This window comes from Camelus ferus, chromosome 27, assembly GCF_009834535.1.
Source record: "Camelus ferus isolate YT-003-E chromosome 27, BCGSAC_Cfer_1.0, whole genome shotgun sequence".
Taxonomy (NCBI): domain Eukaryota; kingdom Metazoa; phylum Chordata; class Mammalia; order Artiodactyla; family Camelidae; genus Camelus; species Camelus ferus.
Window position 1 is genome coordinate 1,725,267 of NC_045722.1, and position 8,992 is coordinate 1,734,258.

At 55.2% G+C, this 8,992-nt stretch overlaps 1 long non-coding RNA gene across 1 annotated transcript; it reads right to left on the reverse strand.

The window, feature by feature from the left end:
• Positions 1–1,671: 1,671 nt before the first annotated feature.
• Positions 1,672–6,940, reverse strand: LOC116660209. Its single transcript, XR_004315615.1, has 4 exons — positions 6,145–6,940; positions 4,812–5,025; positions 2,883–3,000; positions 1,672–2,192 (listed from the first exon to the last, which is right to left on the reverse strand). It is a non-coding gene; the product is annotated as an uncharacterized LOC116660209 (long non-coding RNA).
• Positions 6,941–8,992: the final 2,052 nt, after the last annotated feature.

Consider the following 8,992-nt stretch of genomic DNA (forward strand, 5'->3'; position numbering starts at 1 on the left):
GCAGGGGACAGAGTAGGAGGACACTTGCCGGGCGTGGAGCGCGGTGACCGGCATAGAGTGAGCGCTTGGCGAACGGCAGCGGGTCTGCGGTTATTCATGCCCCACTTGCCGAACACAAGCGCGCGGCTCTCCTCCTCAGCGCTGGGCTCCCGGGCTCCTGGGCCCCCGGGGCCGGGAAGAGCCAGGCCGCCGCGCTGCCCCAGCCCCCCCGGGCTCAGGTCCGGGGAGGCGCCAGTGAGCTCCCAGCACGGGCCAGCGCCCCCGTGCCCGCTGCCTCGGGCCCAGGCGCACTGGCAGGGAGCGGCCGGGGAAGCCTGCTCGTGCAGCCTGCCTGTGGCCGAGGCAGCCGGTGGGGAAGGCAAAGCGGCGGGGCCGGGGAAACCCAGAGCCCATCTCCCAGCGGAGAAGCCCAGACGCGAGACGGGCAGGGACCGCACAGGGTCACGCGACCGCCGAGGCTCGTCAGAGCACCCGAGTCCCACCTCGCTCCCGACACTGGACCACAGGCCAGGACTCCAAGGGACCTTGCGTATATGTGCAACTTTAAGCACTCGCGAAAAGGCGTCACTTTTATATCTGACTTCTGACCATCTTGTTCTTCACATTTCTGTTGTGATCAGCTTTTCTGAGGTGAAGTTCACATCACACGCCACTAACGATCTCAATGTGCACAGCTCGGCGGCACTAAGTGTGCTCACAGCCCTGTGCAGCCGGCAGCGCCCTCTGCTTCCAAAGCTTTCGTCACCCCACAAAAGCGCCCCGCACCCGTTAGGTAACCACTCCCATTCCTGGCCCCTCCGCCACCCCCTGGTGACCCCCAGTCTGCTTTCTGTCTCCGTGGACCTGCTGTCCTGGATGTACCATATAAAAGGAATCACACACACACACACACACACACACCCGTGGCCCTGGCCGTCTGGCTTCTTGCACTCAGTGTGATGTTTTCCAGATCTACCCAACAGCACGTGCCTCCTGCTCTGGCCGGGTCACAGCCCACTGCAGGGATGCGCTGTCGTCCACTGATGGACATCTGGGTTGTTCCATCGTTTCCAAACACACAGAAAGACGGAGCGAGTAACACAGCGAGCGCCCATTCTCCCAGCCCTTGACTCAGCAACAGGGTCTGGGCGAGGGCGAGGCCGGGGGGCAGTGCTGACAGAGGGGCTTGCTTCCAGGGTCCGCAGGTGCGGGGAGGGCACCCTGAGAGTGACGCCCCCGAGGCGCCTCACTGCCTGGCCGGGTCCTGGCCCTGCTGGACCGCTCTCACCTGTCACCATACTTGCTCCATGATCAGTGGGGTTTAAAAATTGCAATATATTCAGTTTACAACGTTGTCAATTTCTGGCGCACAGCATGTTTCAGTCATCCATACACATGTATATTCCTTCCATATTCTTTTCACCACAGGTTATTACAAGATACTGAGTATAGTTCCCTGTGCACTACAGTAGGACCTTGCTGTCTATCTGTTCCATATTTAGCAGTTGGTATCTGCTAATCCCTAACTCCTGATTTATCCCTTCCCACCCCCTTCCCCTCTGGTAACCATAAGTTTGTTTTCTACATCTGTGTGTCTGTCTCTGTTTTGTACATACGTTCATTTGTGTCTTTTTTTTTTAAGAGTCCACATGAGTGACATCATATGGCATCTTCTCTTTCTGGCTCAGTTCACTTAGAATGGCGATCTCCAGGTCCATCCACGTTGCTGCAAATGGCACTGTTTTGTTCTTTTTATGGCTGAGTAGCATTCTGTCAAACGGTGGTTTTAACTGGAATCTTTGAAGGTGGTCTGTGGGCCATGGGACACCGCGCTCCCCAGCTGCTCGGCTCAGGTCGATGACAAGGGCGTGCCCCATAGTGACAGATCCACTCCCGCCGTGATTCCACGGAGCCCCCATCCCTCACCCACAGCCATGTTTCCCAATGGCCCCAAATTCGTCTTTCACGTATTTTTTGTTTGGTTGGTTGTTCGGTGTGTTTTTAGCAGGATCTCATCAGGTTCCCACATCGCGTGTGGATAGGGGGTCTCTTTTGTGCCACGGTGGCCTGGGGTTCCCCCTCCACCCCGTAACATTGGCCTTCTGAAGACTCCAAACCTTGTAATCTTTAGAATGGCCCCACAGTGGATGTGCCTGACTGTTTCCTCTCACTGTCATTTAACCTGCTCCTCTGTCCCCTGGAAATCCTGTGACCTGGGAGTTAAAGCAGAAGGTTAAACACTTCGGGAAGAACTATTCGGAGGTGACGCTGTGTTCTGCGCGTCACCTCACGTCGGGGCCTGCGATGCCAGGCTGTCCTACTGCGAATGCATGATGCTGAGCCCGAGCAGCTGGATAAACTCACGACAGCATCTCTCTCCGTTGAGATGGCAGCACCGCTTCCCTTTTACCTGGTAAGTAATCTGGGGCGGGGGGCACTTGTTGCCACTGACCGATATCCTGTTCCCCAACAAGGTGTCACCCACGGGTTTTTAGCCCCGACTGATAATCCCTGCCTGAATCAAGGACTGCACTGGTGGTTGCAAAACAGTGACATCCTAGCATCATCAGTCCCTCTGTGTCTCTCAGCTGGCTTTTTTTTTTTTTTTTTTTTTTGTAAAGAAGACCTTCCTCCCCTCCCCCCACCCCTCAACACCCCCCCCCCCGGGTGAACGCCTGCTTTCTCTACTTGTTTCCTGTGAAATTTAAAACAAACGCTCTCTCGCTCAGGTAATGACAGCCGTTACTCTTTTTAACGCTCAGTAGCCCCACGTTTAGCCAGAGGGACCCCTTCAGGTCTCCTTCTGCAGCTTTCTGACAGGGCCCCCTGGTGCTTAAGCACATTCTCACTTCTTGGAACAAAAAGCTGCCCGGGACCTCCCCTGCACCTTCCTTTCCTCAGACCTGGAGTCAGCCGTCTCTCCAGAAAGGTTCGGGTCCTCCTGGCGGGCAGCGGTCTCAGAAGCCAAGGCTGGACGCTGGGCGGGCTCACTGCTCCTGGGGCTCTTACGTCCGAGCTCCTCTAGAGGACAGAGGTGGGAAGACTCAAGCCAGGCCCTGATTCTATCAGCCCAAAGCTTGTCTTGACTCTTTGCTGTGGTGGTGGTGGACTTAAACATTCGAATCTCTTTGCTCTCGCCTTCTAACAGCATTAAGATATGGGCTCAGCTGCTTTATTTTACAACATACGTGACATGCTTCCCCAAATCACCATGTCGTTACTACTGACAGTGACCTACTAAGTAAACTCAAGGCTGCTTTGTGGTTTTATCTCCCCTGGACTACGTCCCACCACAGATGCATGGTTAGGGTACTTTTTTCAAGTTACTTGAAGTAATTCTTTTTGCTGTATGGGTAGGCTCTCAAAGTAATTTACACTCAGGTTTGTTTGTTGATGTTTGTGAACAATTTGGGAGTCTTTTTTCCTATTTTTTAATTTAATTTGATTTAAGGTTTTGAACATATAAATCATGTACACGGTTAAAACCACAAAATTTTATTGAAAATCCCATTTGGAGCAGCTTTACTCCCGTGCCAGTGCTCTCAGCCTGTTCCCAGCCGCCTCGATTAGCTTCTGGCTTATTTTTCTTGTGTTTTTTTTAGACGTGTGTGTATATGTGTTCATATGTACATTTCATTATTTCTCCTTCTTTCCTATAGTATTTACGTTAGGTTGTAGATGAGAGGCTACGGTTCTGGGAGAGAAAACAATTTTAAAGGAGACAAATTTGTTTTTGAATCTTGGACCCACTCCCTGCAAGCTGTGCAGCGTGAGCTCGTCATTTAACGCCTCTGAGCCTCTGTCTCCTTATCTGTGAAATGGGATGACAGCTCCTACCTTGTGTGGTTTGGGCTAGAATTAAGATCTTTCTCATATCACATTAAAAATTAAATTCTAGATAGAATAAGGAGCAAAATGTAAAAAACAAACTAAAAGTACATTTCAAATGTGTGTTTTTTAAATTACACCTTCCTGTGCAAGACACAAGCCTCAGGAGGCATAACGGAAGAGACTGAGGCTGCTTGATAAAAGCGCAGAACAGCCCTGCGACAAAGGCCCCCCAGCGCCCGCAGCAGCGCGAGGAGCAGCGCTGCGGCCCTGTTCGCAGCGCGCGGGGAGCGCGGCAGGTGCAGCGCCCTGCGAGGCCGCCGGCCGGTCCTAACGCAGCGCCGGCACGCGCCCCGGGGCCGCTGCTGGCTGTCCCCCAGACACGTGAGGACGTCCCCCCGCACGCAGACCTGCGGGGAAGCGTCCGCAGCAGCCTGGCTCACGACAGCCCCGAACCGGACTCGGCCCTTACGTCCACACCGGGACCGCGGGCGGCGGAGGGACGACGGGACAGCGCTGGGCAGGGGACAGCAGCCACCTGCAGGCGCACGCGGCGGGAGCGCGCCTCGGACACGGCGCGAGGCGGGAGCAGCCAGGCGTGGACGCGGCCGTCTGCGCGGTCCCGTGGCGGGAGCGCCGGAGGACGCAGCTCGAGCCGCCCGCGACAGGCGTCAGGCCAGCGGCTGCCCGCGGGGGTGCTGGCGACCGAGGGGCCTGAGGGGGCCCAGGAGCTCGGCATGCTCTGCATCGTGACCTGGGCCGAGACTACCGAGGGTGCGCATCTGTCAGAACTCCCCGGACTCCGCCCCTCGGATCTACGCATTTCACGGTGTGTACAACACACCTCGAATAAAAAGACAGCGGATTAACTAGCGCGCCCCGAAATCACTAAGAAAAGGGTGAGCACTACAGACAAGCGGGCAAAGGGATAAACGGACGGCTCATCACTAAAGAAGGATTCACGTTCAACCAACAGAGGGGAAAGAAGCGGCGACCGGCCTCACCGGCAGCTAGGAGATACGCGTCGCGGCAAGATCTTCCTCCCGCCCCTCAGGCTGGCGGAACTTCGAAAGATGAACGGCATCAAATGTTGGCAAGAACGAATCCGGAAACGGCCGCTCCTGTTCAGCTGGCGGAGGTTATTGGGAGGCAGTTCGGCCGGGCCTAACGAGACGTAGTGCGTGTGCCCTTTGACCTTGCACCATGGCCTCTGGAAATCTGTGCAAAAGATAAAGTAGTTTAACCTGTGTTGTCTCGGGGGGTCGGGGGTGGGGTACAGCTCAGTGGTAGAGCATGCGCTGAGCAAGCGCGAGGTCCTGACTTCAATCCCCAGTCCCTGCATAGAAAGTAATAATAACGAAATAAAAACTAAACAGACCACGATGTTTCTGTAGCGGGGAGTGAAGTTCTGCGTGTACTGATACGAAAGGAGACACCAGGAAGTGAAGGGAGCAAACGGCTACCGCGTGATCCCACTTACATGGAAAAGACCCGAGTGTGTGTCGCCACGTGCGTGTACAAACGTGCACGCGCGTGCTTCCCCGCGAAGAGGCAGGAAAGCCTGCCCTGAGTGCGGGCAGGGTGGCTTCCAGGCAAGCCGGGCAGGAGCAGGGGCGCTGCGTGAGGTGACGCCTTCTGCATCGCACTACGTGTCTTCAGTATTATTTGTGTGAAAAGAATGTAGTCCTGTGTGCTTGACGTCACTGCCGGCGCAAAGATTCATCAAAGGTCTTTGACAAACTCTTTGATGCTGACCAAGGATGTATTAGTGAATCACGGAGCGTCTGTGTTTGGCAGCCTACAGATGCCGAGCTTCGGGTGCGGCGTGCAAGGAGCCCACAGAAACACGCCCCGCTCGCACCCCGGTACACTCACCTCGTGACGGCCCCCGCTGCCACCCAGCACGCCCTGGAAAACATCTCGCCAGAAGTGTGCGGGTGTTCAGAGGTCTTCCCACGTGGGGGGGGGTGGGCTTGGGGGTGGGGGTGGGGACCTTTCCCTGAAACGTAATCACATAGGTTACCAACTCCTTACCCAGGACCCTGGGAGCCAGATGTGTTTTGAAAAGCAGGAACTGCACGATTTTAGTCGGCGCTAGTGTGCCGAGTCTGCGAGTTGTGCGGGACCCCCGCGGAGTCTGGGCAGCACCTTGCGGTCAACCGCCACATATCTGCAGCAGAACGCGTCAATACTCACACCGAGTCTGAAGGTCAGCCGCGGGCAGATTCTGCCCCGAATGGGTTCTTGCTAGCCCGACTTTTGGTGTGCAGATCTGCCTGGACTTTGTCACTGTGGACAAGGGACTGTGTCACAGGACGACCCCTAACTAAGCCTCACCTTTCAAGAGCCGTTCCTGACAACGAAATGCAGCGCGACGGGCCGTATCTGACGTCGCTGGTCCTCTCGCGGGCGGGCGCACGGCGGACGTCCCCGAGTTCAGGGAGTCTGAGGCTGGCCTGAGTCACGCCGAGTAATTTCCACGTTTGGCCCAACTCTGCGTCCTAAGATTAGGAGACCTCCTGCTCCGACACCAGTTTTTGCGTTTTCCACTTTCTACTCACTTCTAGGAAACGGTCTAGGACAAAGCACTGCCGCGAAGTCACAGACGCGCACGCGGGGCGCGGGGCGGGCCGATCGGGGAGGCGCTGCTGAAGCCACACCCTCTGCCGGGCTCAGACCTTCATTCGCTAGTTGATGTGCGGAAGCCGAAGTCAGCGCATCGCGGGCCTCGGCGGAGTCTGGGGTTTGACTCCAGCTTCCCAGGTGAGGCCGTCCCAGGTTGGCGGCGCCCCCTGGTGGCGGGAAGAAGCAAATACAAACGCTCTCTGGAGCAAAGTGCTCTCAATCTGATTTGCCAAAGACAAACTAGGAAAACAAAAACAAAAACAAAAAACCCCACACTCAAAGCCATGAGTCACCGTGAGCCAGAGTCAGCAGAGACAGCAAGTAACAGATTTCTGAGGTTTCTTAACCTCAGAGCTATGATATTTTGGACCAGATAATTCCTTTCTGTGGGGCTGTCCTACGCAGGTTTAGCAGCGTGCCTGGCCCCTGCCCACTGGGTGCCGGCGGTGCGTGCACAGGCACACACACAGACACACCCCCCCATCCCAGACATTTCCAAATGTCCCGAGGGGGGGGAAATTGCCATCACTAGAAAACCACTGATTCAGAAGAACCTCAAAGACGTCAGATATTACAATAATAAGCCAGGTCATAACATAACCGTATATGAAACACTCACAGACTTAAAAGATGGAGTGGGGAAAAACAATCAAGGAATTCGGAAACTACCAAAACTTATAGGCCGAGATTTATAAAGGCTCATAGAGAACTTCGGCAAATGAAAAAAATATACTCTTTGCAATTAAAAATTCAGTGGATGTATTAGACACAGATAAAGAATGAAAAATTAGAAGAGAGATTTAGAGAAATTACCCCAGCTGCAACAGGAGAGAGAGAGAAAAGGAAGATGTGACAGAGAGGATAAAAGACAAGGAAGATATGACACAGAGGTCAAGCTTCAGCTAACGGGAGCTCCAGAGGGAAGAGTAAAAAGAACGAGAGACTTTTCTGGATCCTCACGTGCAGGAAGTCCCAAAGACACCCAGCAGGGCGAGCGTGCGAGTTGTTGCGAGGTGGACGTAGAAGAGTTGCGGGCTGAGCCTCAGGAGCTCATTGTTGGAACTGGGGCACCCATCCAACTGAGGGGTCCACAGGAGAGCCACGCCGGCTTGAGTGGCACGGACGTGGGAGTCCTGAGGAGCGAGCAATCCTGCGGACAGTGAGCTGCACTTGGCCTTGAGGGTTGCTGAAGATGCTGGTCCAGTGTTGAGTCGAGAGACCTTGATCTGAGCCCTTAATTTTACAGGCCACCTGGGAGATTCACTGGAGGTGGGATGTGGATGTGCAGAGGAAACGGGAGTGTGTTCTAAGCAGGGGAAGAGCGTGAGAAAAGGCGTGGTGGCAAGACTGAACACTTCATGAGCAGAGGACCCAAAGGAGTCCTGTTTGATGGACTAGGCAGTATTTAAGGAGGAATCACAAAACTGATTGGATGGACAAAGTGAAACCAGTCTGGCGAAATCCCTTGAGAGATACGCAGATGTGCTGAGACTTGAAATTGCAGGCCAAGGGTTGGCAAGCTACAGCCTGAGGGCCAAGTCCGGTCCCACCGCTGGGCTTTGTAGGTAAAGTTTTATTGGAACGCGGCACATCGCTCATTCCCGTACCATCTAGGGCTGTTTTCTCACTGCGACAGCAGAGGGGAGTAGACACCGTACCCTGTGGCTGCGAAGGCTGAAATACTCACTCTATGGCCCTGAACAGAAAAAGTTTGCTGACCCCTGATCTGGGCAGGGGCAGACAGCCAACGAGGCCTTTCTGCCAATGACCCAGATTAAGAGGACAACCTGGAAGCGTCTGAAGGACCATGCGTTTTGGGAGAGTTGGGAGAAAGGCGCCTGCGCTTTATGGGGCTCCTACTGTCCGTCACCCTCCTCCCATGGTATTATTATTGCTTCTCATAACCACCCTGCCAAGAAGCTGTCGCTTTTTTTTTTCAGAGATGAGGGAAGTGGGGTGCAGAGAGGTTAGTGCCTTACCCTGGGTCAACCAGTGTTTCAGGCAGAGCTGAGGTTGAATTTCAAGTTGGTCAGACTCCAAAGCCAACGTTCTTCCTCCCACACCTCACTGCCTTCCAAGGCACTGTGTGCCCCAGACGGGAGGGCATAGCCCCAGGCCAGCGAGCTGGCTACTGTGTGTCACAGCCAGCAAGAATCCAAACTGGGGGGGCGGGGGGTGGTAAATGTTTCCCTCTTCTCTTGAAAACAGCCCCATGGGCCCCTCTGACCTGGGGCGGGCACCTGGCCCAGGGCTCCTCCAACCATTGCTCCCAGTTTGTCCTAACCTTGATTCCACCCCGTCCCCCCACCCCGACCCCAGGCCTCCGCAGCCACCGGCTTGGCCAAGAATGCCTGTGGCACAGCTCCCCTCCAGCCTCATCTCACAGCACAGCACTAAAGGCAGCTGGGCGCCACGATACCACCTCCACATCTGTGAAGAAGCCCAGGGTTGGCAGCCCCACGCTGGTGCCACCCACAAGAGATGGCCCAGTTGATCCGCAGTGAAATTGCAACACAGCCTCTGCTCCTGCCCCAGCTGGATCCCAGGCCTGGAGCAGAGC